General features: G+C 30.8%; 1 long non-coding RNA gene across 1 annotated transcript; it reads right to left on the bottom strand.

The window, feature by feature from the left end:
• Window positions 1-185: 185 nt before the first annotated feature.
• LOC119612578 lies at window positions 186-21622 on the bottom strand. The gene is made up of 3 exons (XR_005232154.1): window positions 21464-21622; window positions 17941-18016; window positions 186-278 (listed from the first exon to the last, which is right to left on the bottom strand). It is a non-coding gene; the product is annotated as an uncharacterized LOC119612578 (long non-coding RNA).
• Between the last annotated feature and the right edge of the window lie 782 nt (window positions 21623-22404).

Below are 22404 nucleotides of genomic sequence, written 5' to 3'. Positions count from 1 at the left end.
TTTTAGTTTTCTCTTTTTTATGCCGTTTTCTGTTTATAAAACTTTACTTTTTTATTAGTTCCTTTCTTCTTAGTGTTTATTATGTTGTGTTTTATTTATTTATTTTATTATTATTTGTTATTATGTTATTTTAAAAAATATTTTTTTTTACTCCAAAATATTTAGTTTTTGTTTAAATTTTGTGTGTTTTTTCAAAATTTTCTTTTTGCCAAGTGATGAATAGAAAATACTTTTTTTTTTGCTCAATTACTGTTAAATAGTGTTGTTGTTTTAGCCAACTGTAAATAAAAGAAAATGTAAAGATTTTTATTAACATAAAACATTTGCTATTTAAAATTTTGTATTAATTTTAAAAATTTTATTTTTTTTTCAAATTTTCGTTTCTTTTTTTAAAGGGAATTTAAATTGTTTGTTTGATTTATGTCCAGAGTATTGAACCATTCATTCATTTCAAGTTCACAGCTAAAAAAAAAGCTCAAAGATTTTAATATGCAAACTGCATTTTCTGAAAGACTGCAAAAAAAAATTTTATAAAACCTTGTGTGTGTAGAGAGATATGAATAAGTAACCGAGAAATTAACCCCTTAAATGTCTAAAGAGACATTCTTAAACTTGAAAATTGTTCCTTTTAAAGATCTACAATTTACAATTGAGCTGTCTCAAGTTCTACAATTGAGAATTTAACTATTTTAAGTTCTACAAAGAGAAATAGGACTGTTTCAAGATCCGCTAGCAAAAAATGGACGTTTTCACGATTTAACATTGAAAATTTATCATTTTAAAGATCTACAAAGGAAAATTGAACTGTTTGAAGATCAACGCTAAGAAATTGGAATGTTTATCGGACAGTGTAAAGAATATCGGACTGTGTAAAGACATTCTTTGAAAAAATGGACTGTTTAAAGATCAACGATAGAAAATTGGAGTAGATCGGTGGAGGAACATTGAACTCTTAAGAGATCATTTATCTACTATAGAAAATCGGTCTATGTAATGATCTTCCTTTGAAAAATTTAACTTTTTTAAGATCTAGGATTGAGAATTGAACAGTTCGAGGATCAACGATTAAAAGTTGGACTGTATTAGAGATCGGTGGATGAAAATTGGACTGTTTAATGATATACTATTGAACATAGTACTGTTTTATGATCTACGACTGAAGATCGGACTGTGTAATGATCTTTCTTTGCAAAATGGGACTTTTTGAAGATCAACGTTTGAAAATTGAACTATTCAGTAGATCAAAGGAGGAAAACTGGACAGTTTAAAGATTTCCTATTGAACATTGGACTGTTTTACGATCTACGACTGAAGATCGGACTGTGTAAGGATCTTTCTTTAAAAAATTGGACTTTTTAAAGATCTACAACTGAAGATTGGACTGTTTGAAGATCAACGTTAGAAAACTGAACTATTTGGTAGAACGGTGGAGGAAAACTCGATTGTTTAAAGATTTTTCTATTGAGTATTCGACTGTTTTACGTTATACGGCTGAAAATCGGACTGCGTAAAGATCTTTCTTTGAAAATTTTGACTTTTTAAAGATATACGATTTCAAATTGGACGGTTTGAAGATTAACGTTTAAAAATTGAGCAGCTTAATAGATCGGTGAAGGAAAGCTGGACAGTTTAAAGATTTTCTATTGAGCATTGGACTGTTTTACAAAGTACAACTGAAGTAATGATCTTTGTTTGACTGTGTAATGATCTCTGTTTAAAAAATTGGACTTTTTAAAGATCTATGATTGAAAATTGGACTGTTTGAAGATTAACTTTTGAAAATTGAACTGTTTAATAGATCGGTGTAAGAAACCAGGACAGTTTAAAGATTTTCTATTAAGCATTCGACTGTTTTACGATCTACAACTGAAGATCGGACAGTGTAATGAACTTTCTTTGAAAAATTGGACTTTTTAAAGATCTACGATTTGAAATTGGAAGTTTTAAAGATCAACGTTTTAAAATTTAACTGTTTAATAGATCGGTGAAGGAAAACTGGACAGTTTAAAGATTTTCTATTGAGCATTGGATTGTTTTACAATCTACAACTGAAGATCGGACTGTGTAATGATCTTTCTTTAAAAAAATGGACTTTTTAAAGATCTACGATTGCAAATTGGACTGTTTGAAGATAAACGATTAGAAATTGGACTGCTTCACCGAACTGTGCATACAAATTGGACTGTTTTACGATCGACGACTGATGATTGAATTGCTTAATGATCAGTCTTTGAAAAAATGGACTGTTTAAAGATCTACGATTAAAAATTAGGTTGTTTTAATATCTAAAATTAATAATTGGACTGTATAAAGATCTACGATTGAAATTTGGGCCATTTTAAGATCTACGATTGAAAGATGGAACTGTTGAAAGATCAACGATTAAAATTGGACGATTTAATAGATTTATGCTATGTTCAAGGATAAACGATTGAAAATAAGATTGTTTAATTATCTTCCCTTGATCAAATGGACTCTTTAAAGATCTACGATTGATAACGAATGCGTTCAAAGATCTGTGATTGATGTACGATCGCAAAATGGACTGTTGAAAGATATTTTCATGAACAAAAGAGCTGTTTAAAGATCTGCGATTGAAAATAGCACTGTTGAATGATCTTCGATGGGATATTGAAGTGTTAATAGATCTACGATGAAAAATTGAAGAAGATTTAAACTGTCTAAAGATCAATGGTTGCAAATTCGAGTGTTTAAAGAACGTTGAATATGAATTGTGTCGGTTTAACAGATCTATGGCTAAAAATTGAACTATGTAAAGATCTATGTTTGAAAATCGATCTGTTTCAAGATCTTTCTTTGAGGAAATGGACTGTTTAAGGATCTTCGATGTTAAATAGAACTGTTTAAAGATCTTCATTTAAACAAATGTAATGTTTAAAGATCTGGGATTTGAAAATTTGACTGCCCAAAGATCTAAGATTGGACAATGAACTGTTTAAAGATCAATGGTGGAAAATTAGAGAGTTTAAAGATCTACAATGGGAAATGGTAACTGTTTAAAGCTTCAAGATTAAAAATTAGACCGTTTAAGAAGATTTTTGGTAGAAAACAGAACTATTTGAAGATCTGCGTTTGAAAACTGAACTGTCACAAGATCGGGTGATGAAAATTTTGGTAGTTTGACTGATCTAAGGTAGAAAATGTTTATGTTTATCAGATCTTTCTTAGCAAAAAGATCTACGATGGAAAATATAACTATTTAAACAGATTTTTGTTAAAAAACTGAAGTGTTTAAAGATCGGCTATTGAAAACTGGTCTGTCACAAGATCAACAAATGAAAATTTGACGGTTTTTAAGAGAACTTTGATGGAAAATTTAAATGTTTAAAGATCTACAATTACAAATTGTATGGTTTATAGATCTAGGATACAAAATAGGGATTAAAATTACTTTCGTCCCGTTTAAGGGTTATTAATAACATTTAATAACATAAAGGCAAAGGGTAACTCATCATCAAACAAAGAATTTATTTATACAAAAAAAAATCCAGCAAAATTAAATGAAAAACACAATGAAATGAATATAAAATACTCTCCATAAAAATACAACAACAACAAAAAAAAGATGTTGTAAATATATTGTTGTTGTTGTTGTTGATATTATATGGGGGCAAGATCAAGCTATGAGTATTATTTTTTGTATTATTGCTAAAGTCTGAACACACAGAGATTTTATGAACAACGATCCAATAGCAACAAGAACAACAACAACAACAGAAAAGGCACACGAATCTATGTATGGACGGACTTAAACAGCCAAGTATAAAAGTCATGATCATCTGTTAAACGAAGTATTCTGTGCTGTATTGTGTTCTGTTCTTTTTTTTTAATGGACTTTTTATTTTAAGGAGTGCCTGCTGCTGGCAGCCTAAAGACTTATTACTCCACCCCCCTCCACCATCTCTTGCTATTATACCATCCATAAAAAGAATGTGAGAGGGGAACTCCTTTTGAAAATTTATTTAAGCCAACACTTTGACAATGTTTCATGCAATTTAAGAAATCGTTTTAAAACAATTTTTTTTGTTGCTTTTTTATTTTTTTGCCAATTTCGCTTTTTTTGCTGTTTAATGCGGGATCAAGGTCTTTTTTGGTTTTGTGCAAAAAAAACAGATAAAGTTTTATATACTTTTGATCATTTATTTACTTATACAGAATATATATATATATATATATATATATATTGTGGTTATAGTGAACAATTATTGCATTTTTTACTTTTGCCAATATTTAGGAATTGTATATGAAGTCATTATAAGATGATTTAGATTTGTTTTCTTCTAAAGAAATGTGGTTTTTAGCTGTTAATTAAACGAAGAATTGTAAAGAAAATAACTATTTTGTACCATAAATGGGAATGCGAAAGGTAGGATAAAGGTTAAATACAGTGAGAGGAACAAGTTTAAAGATTGCAGAAAGTAGAAATAGAAAGATAACGGAATTTATTGAATAAGTTTACTAGGAAATAGGTCTGGCTAAAGATCTGCGATTAAGGATTATACTGTTTAAATAATGTAGGGTGAAAATTGGACTATTTAAAGATCTTCGATCGAGAGTTCACATGTTTAATGATCTACAATGAAAAATTGGACTGTTTCAAGATCTTCGACCGAGAGGTCAGATGTTTAAAGATCAACAACTGAAAATTGGACTGTTTAAAAGATCCATGATTGAAAGTTGAGGTGTTTAAAGATCTACAATAGAATATTGGACTGTTTCAAGATCTACATTGGAAAGTTGAGGTGTTTAAAGATCTACAATAGAAAATTGGACTGTTTTAAAGATCAACGGGTGAAAATTGGATTGTTTAAATGATCTTCGATCGAAAGGTCAGATGTTTAAAGATCAACAACTGAAAATTGGACTGTTTAAAAGATCCATGATTGAAAGTTGAGGTAAAAGATCTACAATGAAAAATTCGACTGTTTAAAAGATCAATAGCTAAAAATTTTACTGTTTAACGATCTACGATTGAAAGGTGAGATGTTTAAAGATCTAAAATTGTAAAATTGGACTGTTTAAGTGGTCTACGATTGAAAACTGGAATGTTTAAAGATTAACAATGTAAAATTTGAGCTCTTAAAAGATGCTACAATGCTAAATTGGACTGCTTAAAGATCTACGATTGAAAGTTGAGGTGTTCCAAGATCTACAAAAGAAAATTGGACTGTTTTAAAGATCAATGGGTGAAATTGGATTGTTTTAAGATCTTCGATCGAAAGATGAGCTGTTTAAAAGTCTACAATAGAAAATTGGACTGTTTCAAGATCTACGTTGGAAAGTTGAGGTGTTACAAGATCTACAATAGAAAATTGGACGGTTTTAAAGATCAACGGGTGAAAATTGGACTGTGTAAAGATCTTCGACCGAAAATTCAAATGTTTAATGATCTACAATGAAAAAATTGGACTGTTTAAATGATCTTCGATCGAAAGTTGAGCTGTTTAAAGATCTACGATGGAAAATTGGTTACTGTTTCAAGATCTACGTTGGAAAGTTGAGGTGTTACAAGATCTGCAATAGAAAATTGACTGTTTTAAAGATCAACGGCTGAAAATTGGACTGTTTAAAGATCTTCGATCAAAAGGTCAGAAGTTTAAAGATCTGCAACTGAAAATTGGACTGTTTAAAAGATCAATAGCTAAAAATGGACTGTTTAAGGATCTACGATTGAAAGTTGAGATGTTTAAAGATCTAAAATTGGAAAATTGTACGGTTTAAGTGATCTATGATTGAAAATTGGAATGTTCAAAGGTCTACAATGGAAAATTTTAATGTTTAAGTAATCTACGATTATAAATTGGACCGTTTAAAGGTCAACAATGGAAAATTAGACTGTTTAAGGGATCTACGATTGAAAATTGGACTGTTGTAAAGATCTACAATGGAAAATTGGACTGTTTCAAGATCTACAATTGAAAGTTGAGGTCTTTTAAGATCTACAAGAGAAAATTGGACTGTTTTAAAGATCAACGGGTGAAAATTGGATTGCTGCAATGATCTACGATTGAAAGTTGAGGTGTTTAAAGATCTACAATGGAAAATTGGACTCTTTAAATGATCTACGATTGAAAGTTGTGGCGTTTAAACATCTGCAATAGAAAATTGGACTGTTTAAGAGAACTACAATTGAAAATTGGACTGTTTAAAGATTAACGATTGAAAGTTGAAGTGTTTAAAGATCCACAACAGAAAACTTCACTGTTTAAAAGATCTACTATTGAAGATTGGACTGTTTAAAGACACACGATTGAAAGTTGAGGTGTTTCAAGATCTACAATAGAAAATTGAACCGTTTTAAAGATCGACGGGTGAAAATTGAACTGTTTAAAGATCTTCGATCGGAAATTTGACTGTTTAATTGATTTACGATTGAGAGTTGAGGTGTTTAAAGGTCTACAAAATTTAACTATTTTAAAGATCCATGATTGAAAGTTGAGGTGACTAAAGATCTACAATGAAAAATTCAACTGTTTACAAGACTAATAGTTAAAAATTAGACTGTTTAAAGATCTAAAATTGTAAAATTGGACTGTTTAAGTGGTCTACGATTGAAAACTGGAATGTTTAAAGATCAACAATGTAAAATTTGAGCTGCTAAAAGATGCTACAATGCTAAATTGGACTGCTTAAAGATCTACGATTGAAAGTTGAGGTGTTTCAAGATCTACAGAAGAAAATTGGACTGTTTTAAAGATCAACCGGTGAAATTGGACTGTTTTAAGATCTTCGATCGAAAGTTAAGCTGTTTAAAGATCTACGATGGAAAATTGGACTGTTTCAAGATCTACGTTGGAAAGTTAAGGTGTTTCAAGATCTACAATAGAAAAGTGGACTGTTTTAAAGATCAGTGGGTGAAAATTGGACTATTTAAAGATCTTCAATCGAAAGTTCAGCTGTTTAATGACCTACAATGGAAAATTGGACTGTTTAAATGATCTACGATTGAAAGTTGAGCTGTTAAAAGATATTCAATGGAAAGTTGGACTGTTTAAAAGATCTACAACGGAAAATTGAGCTGTTTAAAGATCTGCGATTGAATGTTAAGGTGTTTCAAGATCTACAATGGAAAATTGGACTGTTTAAAGGTCTACTATTGAAAGTTGAGCTGTGTGAAGTTATGCAATGGAAAGTTGGACTGTTTAGAAGATCGCCTATTGAAAATTGGACTGTTTAAAGATTTACGATTAAAATTTGAGTTGTTTAGGGATCTAAAATAGAAAATTGGAATGCTTTAAGAATCTACGATGGAAAATTGGATTGTTTATAAGATCTACGACTTTAAATTAGACTGTTTAAAGATCTACGCTTAAAAGTTGAGCTGTTTAAAGATCTACCGTTGCCAATTAGACTGTTGAAAGATCTGAGAATGAAAATTCGACGGTTTAAAAGATTTTTCGATTGTAAATTGCAATGTTTAAAGATCTACGATTAGAAATTGGGACAGTTTAAAGATCTGTGATTGAAAGTTGTGCTGTTAAAAGATCTGGAATGCGAACGTTTAAAGAAATGCAATTGAAAATGAACAACGATCTCGAATTGTTAAGCCGAACATTATTAAATTATCGTATACTAAACCGTACTGTATAAAGCTCGAAAACTAAAACGTATACACTGATTCTTACTAAAGAGAAGGCTTAAAATAGTTTATTTCCGAACACCTAAAATGTTCTTCTTTTGTTGCCAAAAAACAATTTTTGCTAATTTTTCATCTAATCTTGGCGCCAAAATTATATTTATTATAAAGCTTTTGTTTATTTTTGTGCAAAAATAAATTAAGAAAAACAGTTTACATTCTTTAAATAAACATTCCGCTTCTTCTGTTTGTCAGTCTTAATAATGTTCTGATTTGTTTTTATCTGTTTGTGTATTTGTTTATATTTTTGTGCGATAAATCTTTTAGAAACAAACATTTCTATTCTTATCGTTTTTCTGCTGTCTTTCTTTTTATTTGCCATTCTTATAAACAAATAATAAATAACTTATAAAGTATAAAAGCGCAAATATATAAATAAAGAAAGAATGAAAAAAAAAAAAAAAAAACATAAAAAGATTTTGGCAATTGCCGGTAAATTAACTTCAAGGTTATTTTAAATTATTTTATCAAACTATTGCAAATATTACTTGCTATAGAAAAAAAAGTTCTTTATAGAATGGAAAATAAATTGAGAAAGAACTTTAAGCTTTTTTGTTTTAAACACGCTACTTTTTGAAAAGAGTGTAAAAGCTATAGACTAGACTATAGAGTAGACTATAGATAAGACTATATTATAGACTAGACTATAGACTAGACTATAGACTAGACTATAGACTATAGACTAGACTATAGACTAGACTATAGACTAGACTATAGACTAGACTATAGACTAGACTATAGACTAGACTATAGACTAGGACTATAGACTAGACTATAGACTAGACTATAGACTAGACTAAGACTAGACTATACTAGACTAGGCTATAGACTAGACTATAGGCTAGACTAGGACTAGACTAGGCTAGACTATAGACTAGACTAGACTATAGACTAGACTATAGAATAGACTAGACTATAGACTAGACTATAGACTAGACTATAGACTAGACTATAGACTAGACTATAGACTAGACTATAGACTAGACTATAGACTAGACTATAGACTAGACTATAGACTAGACTATAGACTAGACTATAGACTAGACTATAGACTAGACTATAGACTAGACTATAGACTAGACTATAGACTAGGACTATAGACTAGACTATAGACTAGACTATAGAATGTAACTATAGTCTAGAATATAGACTAGACTATAGACTAGACTATAGACTAGACTATAGACTAGACTATAGACTAGACTATAGACTAGACTATAGACTAGACTATAGACTAGACTATAGACTACTTATAGACTAGACTATAGACTAGACTATAGACTAGACTATAGACTAGACCATAGACTAGACTATAGACTAGACTATAGACTAGACTATAGACTAGACTATGACTAGACTATAGACTAGACTATAGACTAGACTATAGACTAGACTATAGACTAGACTATAGACTAGACTATAGACTAGACTATAGACTAGACTATAGACTAGACTATAGACTAGACTATAGACTAGACTATAGACTAGACTATAGACTAGACTATAGACTAGACTATAGACTAGACTATAGACTAGACTATAGACTAGACTATAGACTAGACTATAGACTAGACTATAGACTAGACTATAGACTAGACTATAGACTAGCTATAGACTAGACTATAGACTAGACTATAGACTAGACTATAGACTAGACTATAGACTAGACTAGACTATAGACTAGACTATAGACTAGACTATAGACTAGACTATAGACTAGACTATAGACTAGACTATAGACTAGACTATAGACTAGACTATAGACTAGACTAGATAGACTATTAGACTAGACTATAGACTAGACTATAGACTAGGACTATAGACTATAGACTATAGACTAGACTATAGGACTAGACTATAGACTAGACTATAGACTAGACTATAGACTAGACTATCGACTAATTATATACTAGACTATAGACTAGACTATATACATACTAGACTATAGACTAGACTGTAGACTACACTATAGACTACACTATAGACTAGACGATAGTCCAGACTAGACTTGGACTATTAAAAACTATTTGATTAAAACTAAAAACTGTAGGGTATTTAAAAGTCTCCACTGCAAAATCTATCAATTACTTAAAGCCAATAAAATCCGAATATAACTGATTGAAATCATGCACAAAAAAAAGCTTTCATTTTGCAAAACTGTAAAGAAACAACCAACCAAACTATAGGAGAAAAAAATTCCGCAAAACTAAACGATCGGCACATAGAACCACAACAAATTACCGGCATATACTACAGCTCAAAAACCCCATCAATAACCTTTAGAAATTTATGATAATTGTGTAATCTAGTCTGAGTATAAATACACTACTACAACAATCTAAACACATTGTATTTATTTTTTTGCCAAACCGCAAAACTAGAAAAAAAAACTTACAAAATTTCGCACATTCTAATGAGTTGAACAATTCCACTTTTAAGAAAGAATAGAAAAAAAAGCAAAACTAATCGAAATACAAAAACTAAAAAAGTACAATATTCTTGCTAATGAATCATCGGTTATTTTTTGTAGCTGCTCTCTGTCTGTCTGGCTGGTGGTATAAGGTCTTTTTGTGTGCGTATTTATTAGATTGTTTTTTGCAAAGAAATGGTATTTTATTTTAATTTTAAAATTGGCAATAATGAATCTTGTTAAAAGGTAAATGTACTCACGACACGTATATATTATTGCAAAAGGCTTGTAAATGTTTTAAGATAAAATGTAATTATATTTGGTTTCTATAATTTTAATGAATAATTTATATTCTTCATAGAGAAATCATAGAGAATATTTCTATAAAAATCTTGTCTTGTTCTAGGTCAGTTCTAGTTTTGTTTTAATTCAGCTCTAGTTCAGTTCTAGTTCAGATCAAGTTCAGTTCTAGTTCAGATCTAGTTCAGTTCTAATGCAGTTTTAGTAAATTTTTATTCAGTTCTAGTTCAGTTCTAGTTCAGTTCTAGTTCAGTTCTAGTTCAGTTCTAGTTCAGTTCTAGTTCAGTTCTAGTTCAGTTCTAGTTCAGTTCTAGTTCAGTTCTAGTTCAGTTCTAGTTCAGTTCTAGTTCAGTTCTAGTTTAGTTCTAGTTCTGTTCTAGTTCTGTTCTAGTTGTTCTAGTTCTGTTCTAGTTCTGTTCTAGTTCTGTTCTAGTTCTGTCTAGTTCTGTTCTAGTTCTAGTTCTGTTCTAGTTCAGTTCTAGTTCAGTTCTAGTTCTGTTCTAGTTCTGTTCTAGTTCTGTTCTAGTTCTGGTTCAGTTTTAGTTCAGTTCTATTTCAGTTCTAGTTCAGTTCTAGTTCAGTTCTAGTTCTGTTCTAGTTCTGTTCTAGTTCTGTTCTAGTTCTGTTCTAGTTCTGTTCTAGTTCTGTTCTAGTTCTGTTCTAGTTCTGTTCTAGTTCTGGTTCAGTTTTAGTTCAGTTCTAGTTCAGTTCTATTTCAGTTCTATTTCAGTTCTATTTCAGTTCTATTTCAGTTCTAGTTCAGTTCTAGTTCAGTTCTAGTTCTGTTCTAGTTCTGTTCTAGTTCTGTTCTAGTTCTGTTCTAGTTCTGTTCTAGTTCAGTTCTAGTTCAGTTCTAGTTCAGTTCTAGTTCAGTTCTAGTTCAGTTCTAGTTCAGTTCTAGTACAGTTCTAGTTCAGTTCAAGTTCAGTTCAAGTTCAGTTCTAGTTCAGTTCTAGTTCAGTTCTAGTTCAGTTCTGGTTCAGTTCTAGTTCAGTTCTAGTTCAGTTCTAGTTCAGTTCTAGTACAGTTCTTGTTCAGTTCAAGCTCAGTTCTAGTTCAGTTCTAGTTCAGTTCTAGTTCAGTTCTAGTTCAGTTCTAGTTCAGTTCTAGTTCAGTTCTAGTTCAGTTCTAGTTCAGTTCTAGTTCAGTTCTAGTTCAGTTCTAGTTCAGTTCTAGTTCAGTTCTAGTTCAGTTCTAGTTCAGTTCTAGTTTAGTTCTAGTTCAGTTCTAGTTTCAGTTCTAGTTCAGTTCTAGTTCAGTTCTAGTTCAGTTCTAGTTCTGTTCTAGTTCTGTTCTAGTTCTGGTCTAGTTCTGTTCTAGTTCTGTTCTAGTTCTGGTTCAGTTCTAGTTCAGTTCTAGTTCTGTTCTAGTTCTGTTCTAGTTCTGTTCTAGTTCTGTTCTAGTTCTGTTCTAGTTCTGTTTTAGTTCTGTTCTAGTTCTGGTTCAGTTCTAGATCAGTTTTAGTTCAGTTCTAGTTTAGTTCTAGTTCAGTTCTAGTTCAGTTCTAGTTCAGTTCTAGTCAGTTCTAGTTCAGTTCTAGTTCAGTTCTAGTTCAGTTATAGTTCAGATATAGTTCAGTTATAGTTCAGTTATAGTTTAGTTATAGTTTAGTTATAGTTTAGTTATAGTTCAATTATAGTTCAGTTCTAGTTCAGTTCAAGTTCATCTTTACATCAGTTCTAGTTCAGTTCTTGTTCAGCTTTACATCAGTTCTAGTTCAGTTCTAGTTTAGTTCTATTCTAGTTCAGTTCTAGTTCAGTTCTAGTTTAGTTCTAGTTTAGTTCTAGTTCTAGTCAGTTCTAGTTCAGTTCTAGTTCACTTCTAGTTCAGTTCTAGTTCAGTTCTAGTCAAGTCTAGTTCATCTTTACATCAGTTCTAGTTCAGTTCTTGTTCAGCTTTACATCAGTTCTAGATCAGTTCTAGTTCAGTTCTAGTTCAGTTCTAGTTCAGTCTAGTTCTAGTTCTAGTTCAGTTCTAGTTCAGTTCTAGTTCAGTTCTAGTTCAGTTCTAGTTCAGTTCTAGTTCAGTTCTAGTTCAGTTCTAGTTCAGTTCTAGTTCAGTTCTAGTTCAGTTCTAGTTCAGTTCTAGTTCAGTTCTAGTTCAGTTCTAGTTCAGTTCTAGTTCAGTTCTAGTTCAGTTCTAGTTCAGTTCTAGTTCAGTTCTAGTTCAGTTCTAGTTCAGTTCTAGTTCAGTTCTAGTTCAGTTCTAGTTCAGTTCTAGTTCAGTTCTAGTACAGTTCTGGTTCAGTTCTAGTTCAGTTCAAGTTCAGTTCTAGTTCAGTTCTAGTTCAGTTCTAATTCAGTTCTTGTTCAGTTCAAGCTCAGTTCTAGTTCTAGTACAGTTCTAGTTTAGTTCTAGTTTAGTTCTAGTTTAGTTCTAGTTTAGTTCTAGTTTAGTTCTAGTTTAGTTCTAGTTTAGTTCTAGTTCAGTTCTAGTTTAGTTCTAGTTCAGTTCTAGTTCACTTCTAGTTCTAGAGATCATCAAGATGATTTCTATAGGTATCTTCTCCCGCTGATTGAGAAAATCTATATAATAATCTAGATCTAGAAAAGATCTTTCCTATATGGTAGAGGATGTACAGTAAATTTTCTGCTTCATATTGAATAAATCTTTAGGTCATAAAATAAAAATGTATAACAAAACCATAAATTTTAAGAGGACATTAAGTTTTACTGATCAAAGCCAAGGAAGTCGTAGCAACAAGTAATTCATGAAAGAAGCTTTTCAACCAACAAGGAGTTTTTTTATTTCGGACAAAAACAAATTTTGTAGCAACAAGTCTTTTATTATGTACGTGTTATTGATGACTTGAGGAAAATATTATAGATTTCTTTTTTTTAAATTTTCTTAATGTTACTTTTGCATTTATTTGTTAATTTGTGAAATTGTTTTTGTTCGTTTTTTTTTGGTGTGTAAATGCATCGTCGTTATTTATTAATTTGGGTTTTTGAATTTCTTTCAGACTTTAAAGTTTTAGCTGTTGGTGGTTGGTTGAACTTATTTCTGTGCAAAATGATCTAGTTTTGTCATCATAAAAATATTTAGTGAAAGTTAAATGCGATTTTTTTTTGTTGGCATCTTGCACTTGTTAGTTTTTTTTTTTTTTTGTTTCGAATACATCATTTCGATTTGAGTACTTGTATCTAAATACAAGTACAAAACCAAAAATTCAATTCAATTCAAATGTGGGCAAACATTTTTGTGTAAATGACGCGGCGACGGTGTATCTTGTTTTGGTAACATTAGTTGTTGGTTTGCTAACCAATTTCCACCAATAAAAACTCTAGGTTTCTTTTGCATTTTTTTTTATTCAGCCATTTATTTCATTTTAAAGTCTTATTACCATGAATGTACTTTAGTTTTGGTTTGTAGTTGTTTTATTTAGTTTTTCCATAATGAAATAATAAAATGAATTGAAGTTGATTTGAAGTGTGTTTTAAGTTTTAGTTGCCACATTTAACTGCCACTCCAATGCTCACTTTTACGTTAAACTAGAGGTTTGATTTTCCTCTGTTATGGTTTTGCTTTTTGCCGCATTTGAGTAGAAACAACAACAAAAATATAGCAGCTGTTACCATAAATACGTTAACTAAAGCGTGGCAATAACAACAACAAAGAGAAAAATATAAATAAAATCATAATAATGCAACGTTTAACAAGATTCAGTTGTAATTTAAGTCATCATGGAAAAAAGTGGGTGGAGTTTTAAAATGAAAACACTACGAAGGTAATTTAAACAATATTTTAACATAAAAAAGCTATAATCAGAAGATTTTAAAATCTAAATTGAATAAGAAAACTTAAGAAGCTATAGCAGTGATTGCATACAATCAATTCAAATTTTAAACCATTTAAATGGTCCTTCGAACTCACTCAATATTATCCACTTTTCTACAGAAATTTTCTTTTTGATCTACAGTAGATTTTTACAAAAATATATCTGTGATATAGAGAATATTTTTTTTTAGATATTTCGCTTGTGATATCAAGAAGATTTCTATAGAAAATTTTTCTGTGATCAGGTGGGAGAACTGAACTAGAACAGAACTAGAACTGAACTAGAACAGAACTAGAACAGAACTAGAACAGAACTAGAACAGAACTAGAACAGAACTAGAACTGAACTAGAACTGAACTAGAACAGAACTAGAACATAACTAGAACAGAACTAGAACAGAACTAGAACTGAACTAGAACTGAACTAGAACAGAACTAGAACTGAACTAGAACTAAACTAGAACTGAACTAGAACCGAACTAGAACTGAACTAGAACTGAACTAGAACTGAACTAGAACTGAACTAGAACTGAACTAGAACAGAAGTAGAACAGAACTAGAACAGAACTAGAACAGAACTAGAACAGAACTAAAACAGAAACTAAAACAGAACTAGAACAGAACTAGAATAGAACTAAACAGAACTAAAACAGAACTAGAACAGAACTAGAATAGAACTAAAACAGAACTAGAACTGAACTAGAACAGAACTAGAACAGAACTAGAACAGAACTAGAACAGAACTAGAACCGAACTAGAACAGAACTAGAACAGAACTAGAACAGAACTAGAACAGAACTAGAACAGAACTAGAACAGAACTAGAACAGAACTAGAACTGAACTAGAACTAGAACAGAACAGAACTAGAACAGAACAGAACTAGAACAGAGCTAGAACAGAACTAGAACAGAACTAGAACAAAACTAGAACAGAACTAGAACAGAACTAGAACAGAACTAGAACAGAACTAGAACAGAACTAGAACAGAACTAGAACTAGAACAGAACTAGAACTAGAACAGAACTAGAACAGAACTAGAACAGAACTAGAACAGAACTAGAACAGAACTAGAACAGAACTAGAACAGAACTTGAACAGAACTAGAACAGAACTAGAACAAAACCATAACAGAACTAGAACAGAATTAGAACAGAATTAGAACAGAATTAGAACAGAATTAGAACAGAATTAGAACAGAATTAGAACAGAATTAGAACAGAACTAGAACAGAACTAGAACTAGAACATAACAAGAACAGAACTAGAACAGAACTAGAACAGAACTAGCACAAAACTAGAACAGAACTAGAACAGAACTAGAACTAGAACAGAACTAGAACAGAACTAAAACAGAACTAAAACAGAACTAAAACAGAACTAGAACTAGAACAGAACTAGAACAGAACTAGAACAGAACTAGAACAGAACTAGAACAGAACTAGAACAGAACTAGAACAGAACTAGAACAGAACTAGAACAGAACTAGAACAGAACTAGAACAGAACTAGAAGTGAACTAGAACTGAACTAGAATAGAACTAGAACAGAACTAGAACTGAACTAGAACTGAACTAGCACTGAACTAGAACTGAACTAGAACTGAACTAGAACTGAACTAGAACTGAACTATAAAAGAACTAGAACAGAACTACAAGAGAACTAGAACAGAACTAGAACAGAACTAGAACAGAACTAGAACAGAACTAGAACAGAACTATAAAAGAACTAGAAACAGAACTAGAACAGAACTAGAACAGAACTAGAACAGAACTAGAACAGAACTAGAACAGAACTAGAACAGAACTAGAAGTGAACTAGAACTGACTAGAATAGAACTAGAACAGAACTAGAACAGAACTAGAACAGAACTAGAACAGAACTAGAACAGAACTAGAACAGAACTAGAACAGAACTAGAACAGAACTAGAACAGAACTAGAACAGAACTAGAACAGACTAGAACAGAACTAGAACAGAACTAGAACAGAACTAGAACAGAACTAGAACAGAACTAGAACAGAACTAGAACAGAACTAGAACAGAACTAGAAGTGAACTAGAAGTGAACTAGAACTGAACTAGAATAGAACTAGAACAGAACTAGAACTGAACTAGAACTGAACTAGAACTGAACTAGAACTGAACTAGAACTGAACTAGAACTGAACTAGAACTGAACTAGAACTGAACTATAAAAGAACTAGAACAGAACTACAAGAGGAACTAGAACAGAACTAGAACAGAACTAGAACAGAACTAGAACAGAACTAGAACAGAACTAGAACTGAACTAGAACTGAACTAGAACTGAACTGGAACTGAACTAGAACTGAACTAGAACTGAACTAGAACTGAACTAGAACTGAACTAGAACTGAACTAGAACTGAACTAGAACTGAACTAGAACTGAACTAGAACTGAACTAGAACTGAACAAGAACTGAATTAGAACAAAACTTAAACAGAACTAGAACAGAACTAGAACAGAACTTGAACAGAACTAGAACAGAACTAGAAAAGAACTAGAACAGAACTAGAACAGAACTAGAACAGAATTGGAACAGAACTAGAACAGAACTAGAACAGAACTTGAACAGAACTAGAACAGAACTAGAAAAGAACTAGAACAGAACTAGAACAGAACTAGAACAGAATTAGAATTAAACTAGAACTAGAACAGAACTAGAAACAGAACTAAAACAGAACTAGAACAGAACATAGAACAGAACTAGAACAGAACTAGAACAGAACTAGAACAGAACTAGAACAGAACTAGAACAGAACTAGAACAGAAACTAGAACAGAACTAGAACAGAACTAGAACAGAACTAGAACAGAACTAGAACAGAACTAGACAGAACTAGAACAGAACTAGAACAGAACTAGAACAGAACTAGAAGTGAACTAGAAGTGAACTAGAACTGAACTAGAATAGAACTAGAACAGAACTAGAACTGAACTAGAACTGAACTAGAACTGAACTAGAACTGAACTAGAACTGAACTAGAACTGAACTAGAACTGAACTATAAAAGAACTAGAACAGACCTACAAGAGAACTAGAACAGAACTAGAACAGAACTAGAACAGAACTAGAACAGAACTAGAACAGAACTAGAACTGAACTAGAACTGAACTAGAACTGAACTGGACTGAACTAACTGAACTAGAACTGAACTAGAAACTGAACTAGAACTGAACTAGAACCTGAACTAGAAACTGAACTAGAACTGAACTAGAACTGAACTAGAACTGAACTAGACTAGAACTGAACTAGAACTGAACTAGAACTGAACTAGAACTGAACTAGAACTGAACTAGAACTGAACAAGAACTGAATTAGAACAAAACTTAAACAGAACTAGAACAGAACTAGAACAGAACTTGAACAGAACTAGAACAGAACTAGAAAAGAACTAGAACAGAACTAGAACAGAACTAGAACAGAATTGGAACAGAACTAGAACAGAACTAGAACAGAACTTGAACAGAACTAGAACAGAACTAGAACAGAACTAGATCAGAATTAGAATTAAACTAGAACTGAACTAAAACCGAATTAGAACTGAACTAGAACTAAACTAGAACTGAACTTGAACTGAACTAAACTGAACCAGAACTGAACTAAAACTGAACTCTCTCTCCAATAAAGGGAAGATTGTTTTAGTAATTTTCCCGATCATCGGTAAATGGAAAATGTTCTATGATCTGGAGAAGATATCTATAGACATTGTTATTGCTTTATGTAAATTTATAAGACTTTGGAATATACATAGGTTTTTATTAAACATTTTGAAACTTACCTTTATAAATTTTAAATAATTTATATTCTTTTGATTGTGATTTAGTTAATCCAATAGTAATGCAAGAAAATGTTCACTGCAAAGATAAAGAAATAAAAAAATTCCAATAATAATTTAAATTAAAACTTCTTCTCATAAAGTTATGATAGATTTTAATATTCTTTTATATAATTTAATAAATTTAATTAAAATGCAAATCCTTTAAAATAAATATTTATTTATTTACATTAAAAAAAAACATATAATTTCCTATAATAAACTTTTGTTTACCAAAAGTCCACCAAACAAAAATTTAAAAAAAATATATATGTATATAAAATGCATTTATTAAAAATTTAATTTAAATAAAGAATATTACATAATTTCATTTATGGTTGTTGTTGTTATATTTGGTTGTTCTCGAGCCCAAAAATAACTCATTGCATTATTTATTTAGTATACAACCCAAAAAAAAAAAGTTCATTTAATAACAGATAATAATTATTTATACAATTTTTTTGTTATTAATAAATTTTAAAAAATTCATACGTTCATTTACTCTTAAATTAAACAACAAATAAACAATAATGAAAAATTAAATAAAAGAACAACAACAATAAACTGATATTAATAATAAAATATTTCAAAATTAAGTTGATTGAACGTAAGGAAAAAAAGGTAATGAAATTATGTTTGTCAGAATAAATATATTAATTTATAAACAAATCATACACTGAGAGAAAATAAATAAGGCGGGAAATTTTCCATAATGTAAAGAGAAGATTTCCATCACAATTTACTCTTAATATAGCAAACTGAACTAGAATTGAACTAGAACTGAACTGGAACTGATGTAAATCAGAACTAGAACTGAACTATAACTGAACTATAACTGAACTATAACTGAACTAGAACTAAACTAGAACTGAACTATAACTGAACTAGAAATGAATTACAACTGACCTAGAACTAACCTAGAACTGAACTAGAACTGAACTAGAACTGAACTAAAACTGAACTAGAACTGAACTAGAACTGAACTAGAACTGAACTAGAACTGAACTGAACTAGAACTGAACTAGAACTGAACTAGAACTGAACTAGAACTGTACTAGAACTGAACTAGAACTGAACTAGAACTGAACTAGAACTGAACTAGAACTGAACTAGAACTGAACTAGAACTGAACTAGAACTGAACTAGAACTGAACTAGAACTGAACTAGAACTGAACTAGAACTGAACTAGAACTGAACTAGAACTGAACTAGAACTGAACTAGAACTGAACTAGAACTGAACTAGAACTGAACTAGAACTGAACTAGAACTGAACTAGAACTGAACTAGAACTGAACTAGAACTGAACTAGAACTAAACTAGAACTGAACTAGAACTGAACTAGAAATGAACTAGAACTGAACTAGAACTGAACTAGAACTGAACTAGAAACTGAACTAGAACTGAACTAGAACTGATCTATGAACTAAACTGAACTAGAACTGAAATAGAACTGAAATAGAACTGAACTAGAACTGAACAAGAACTGAACTAGAACTGAACTAGAGCTGAACTAGAGCTGAACTAGAACTAGAACTGAACTAGAAACTGAACTAGAACTGAACTAGAACTGAACTAGAACTGAACTAGAACCTGAACTAGAACTGAACTAGAACTGAACTAGAACTGAACTAGAACTGAACTAGAACTGAACTAGAACTGAACTAGAACTGAACTAGAACTGAACTAGAACTGAACTAGAACTGAACTAGAAGTGAACTAGAACTGAACTAGAACTGAACTAGAAGTGAACTAGAAGTGAACTAGAAGGAACTAGAAGTGAACTAGGAACTGAACTAGAACTGAACTAGAATCGAACTAGAACTACTAGAACTGACACTAGAACTGAACTAGACTGAACTAGAACTGAACTAGAACTGAACTAGAACTGAACTAGAACTGAACTAGAACTGAACTAGAACTGACTAGCAATCTGAACTAGAACTGAACTAGAACTGAACTAGAACTGAACTAGAACTGAACTAGAACTGAACTAGAACTGAACTAGAACTGAACTAGAACTGAACTAGAACTGAACTAGAACTGAACTGAACTAGAACTGAACTAGAACTGAACTAGAACTGAACTAGAACTGAACTAGAACTGAACTAGAACTGAACTAGAACTGAACTAGAACTGAACTAGAACTGAACTAGAACTGAACTAGAACTGAACTAGAACTGAACTAGAACTGAACTAGAACTGAACTAGAACTGAACTAGAACTGAACTAGAACTGAACTAGAACTGAACTAGAACTGAACTAGAACTGAACTAGAACTGACTAGAACTGAACTAGAACTGAACTAGAACTGAACTAGAACTGACTAGAACTGAACTAGAACAGAACTAGAACTGAACTAGAACTGAACTAGAACTGAACTAGAACTGAACTAGAACTGAACTAGAACCAAACTAGAATTGAACTAGTACTAAACTAAAACTGAACTAGAACTGAACTAGAACTGATGTAAAACTGAACTAGTATAAAGAAGTTTTGTCATCATTGTAGAGAATGAAGATTTTAAAAACTGTATTCAAACCAGGTTTAGTTAGTATACGTTCTTTAATCTAAGTTTAACTAAAGCAGTAAAACCTAAAATTGTGTTTTTTATAAAATTTTATTTTTGCCAATTAGTGTAAAGGTGTTAAAAACCATCAACAAAATTTAAAAAAAATTGGAATTTTAACAAAAAATTTTATGCATTTGTAAGCAAAAGTACTTAAAATACCTACATGAAGCAGAAAACAGAAAAAAACACTGTTGTTATAGTTGCTTTTAGTGTCAGAACCCAAAGTGACGTGTTACATGTCAAAAAACAAAATTAAATTTTATAATAACGAGTTGTTGTTTTTATAATTTTCTTTTAATACATAAATAACAAAAAAATTAAAAAATTTTTTTTTTTTTTTGCTTAAAATTTTGTCATGGTACAAAAATATTTATACACTTAGAGAAATTTTGAACATTTTTTAAAACACTTTGTTTTCTTTTTTTGCTTTTATTAGTTAGTTGTTTTGATTTTATGCTTTTTCATTCTAAAATGATGTTTTTTTATGTTTTGTTATTTTTTTTTCTCGTTGGCGTTTTTGTAAATTTTTTTTATATTATTTTTACCGGCAAAAATACAATAACAAAAATTTATTGTTATTTTTTTTTTTTTTGCTGTCTATCGTGTTGTGGTGTTGTTGTTGATTTTCTAGTTAAAATTTTTATATATACAACAAACAAAATATTGCATAAAACCGTTGTTGTTGTTTTTTATATTCTTCTTTAGATTTTTTTCTCTATTTGTTTAAAACGATTTGTTATGATTTTTATTTTTACTACCCCACTTGCGCGTTTAAAAGAAATTTCCGAAAAAAAAACACTACCACCAGCCGAATAAAAACAAATTTAAAACAACAATTCTACACAATTTTTTGTTATTTCCTTCCACCGCACGAGTTCATAGTGTAAATAACGAAACAAAAAAGCGAAAACCTAACCATAATTATAAATACACATCCCTGCATTGGTTGGATTCTGGTTCCGTACCGTACGTACGCCAAAAAAATAGTATAAACACTACACACCGACGAATTATGACGATGGCGACGAGGAGCAACACAAAAAACAAAATAATCTCTATCGAAAAAGTTCACAACAAATACTAAACTAAACAATTTAAGTTGTTGTGCAAAATATTTGCAAAATTGTTGTTTTCTTATGAGACCCCAAAATCGTTTGTTGTTGTTGCAAAAATTTTGCACATATCAACAAAAAAATACACATTTTAAATAAAAAAAAAGCTGCCAGATTTTTGCAAACCCAAATACTCCCAATTTCAAAAGAAATTTTCCATCAACAGTAGCAATTTTTTTCGCGATCACAGAGAGAATTTTTATGGAAATTTTTTTAATCACAGATAGAAAATTTTCTCTATGAGAGAAAGACAATTTCTATAGAAAAGATCTCGATCAGAGAGATATATTTTCTAAAGGAATTTTCTAGATCACAGAGCGAAATATCTATAGAAATCTTCTCGATCAGAGAGAGAATGACAAGTTCTATAGACATTTACTCGATCAGATAGACTATTTCTAAAGACTTTTCTCGAACTTCAAAGACAATTGCGATAAAAATTTTCTCAATCAAAGAGAGACAATTTTTATAGAAATTTTCTCGATAATAAAGAGAAAATTTATATAGAATTACTTCAGTTCTGCAGAGAAACATTTCTATAGAAATGCTCACGATCAGAGAGAGACAATTTCTATAGAAGTTTTTACGATTAGAGAGAGACAATTTCTATAGAAGTTTTCTCGATCAGAGAAATTTTCTCAATCACAGAGAGACAATTTCTATAGAAATTCGCTCGATCATACAGAGACAGTTTCTATAGACATTTGCCCGATCAGGGAGAGAAAATTTCTACAGAGTTATATCG

Source organism: Lucilia sericata, unplaced genomic scaffold (assembly GCF_015586225.1).
Source record: "Lucilia sericata isolate MDLA Ls3-8-SP2 unplaced genomic scaffold, ASM1558622v1 Contig001742F_arrow, whole genome shotgun sequence".
Taxonomy (NCBI): Eukaryota; Metazoa; Arthropoda; class Insecta; order Diptera; family Calliphoridae; genus Lucilia; species Lucilia sericata.
This window is presented reverse-complemented; position numbering and strand designations above follow the sequence as displayed.